The 1,250-nt window shown below is 36.2% G+C and overlaps 1 non-coding gene across 1 annotated transcript; it reads right to left on the bottom strand.

Annotated features, from left to right (window-relative positions):
- Positions 1-446: 446 nt before the first annotated feature.
- Positions 447-552, bottom strand: LOC115214600. Its single transcript, XR_003881933.1, has one exon. It is a non-coding gene; the product is annotated as a U6 spliceosomal RNA (small nuclear RNA).
- Between the last annotated feature and the right edge of the window lie 698 nt (positions 553-1,250).

A 1,250-nucleotide genomic window follows, 5' to 3' on the forward strand; every position in this document is an offset into this window, starting at 1 on the left:
GTGAGTGAGTAAGAGAGAATATATCATATTCCTTTATTCTTTTATTCTTTTGCTTCAGTCATTTGACTGCGAACAAACCGACCCCAAGATTTATTCTTTGTAAGCCTAGTTCTTATTTTATCAGTTCATTTTGGTGGACAGCTAAGTTATGGGGACGTAAACACACCAAGCGATGGTGGGGGCGGGCAAAGACAGACACTCAAATACATATGTGTATATAAATACACACAAACTCACAGACACAGACACACCCACACACCCACCCACACATATATATATATACACTGAGGGATTCTTTCAGTTTCCGTCCACCATATCCGCTCACAAGGCTTTGGTCGGCCCAATAATATAGTAGAAGGTACTTGTCCAAGATACCATGTAGTGGTTCTGAACCCCATGTGGTTGAGAAGGAATCTTCTTATCATACAGCCACTCCTGCGGCTTAAAAAAATATAGAACAGTTCACGAATTTGCGTGTCATCATTACGAAGTGGCGAGGCATAATATTCTCAGTATCATTCCAATTTTATTATATGTATTGCCGAAGCATTATATATATATATATATATATATATATATATATATATATATTATATGTATATATGTGTGTGTGTGTGTGTGTGTGTTTTTATGTATGGATGTATAGTTTTATCATACGTACATACATACATACATACATATATACATACATAAAAGTCATTGACAGTCCAGAAAAAGAGTACTCAGTAAAATCACATTGTGTAAATGTATTTACAGCAGCAGTGGCTTATTACCTAGAAGATCCCACGACGTCACTGCTATTTCCTCAGAATTGTCAAACTGAGTAATCCATCACGTAACATAGAAACAATGACAATGTGTGCATTGTTAATAGAAACACTAAAAGGCAAATTGACAGTATGAATATTCATAAAGTAAAAGTCTTTCATAAAAGTAGACAAAATAGCGGTACTAATAATAGTGCCTTCTACTATAGACATAAGACCTGGACTGTAGGAGAAGTGGACTAGTCTATTTCATCGACCCCAGTGCGCAAATGGTACTATTTAATTGACACCAAGCTGATCTCGGCGGAAGTTGAGCTCAACCGAAAGAAATGCTGTCCGCATTGCAACGATTCTGCCAAATGTAAGCTATGACAGCCGTGTGTCGTCTTTCACTTTACTGTATATAAAATATTTATAAGGAATTTCTATCGCTTCAAATTTGAAACTTAACTGCATGTATACCAATAAACCTCAATACGAACT

The sequence above is a fragment of the Octopus sinensis genome, linkage group LG7, assembly GCF_006345805.1.
Source record: "Octopus sinensis linkage group LG7, ASM634580v1, whole genome shotgun sequence".
Taxonomy (NCBI): Eukaryota; Metazoa; Mollusca; class Cephalopoda; order Octopoda; family Octopodidae; genus Octopus; species Octopus sinensis.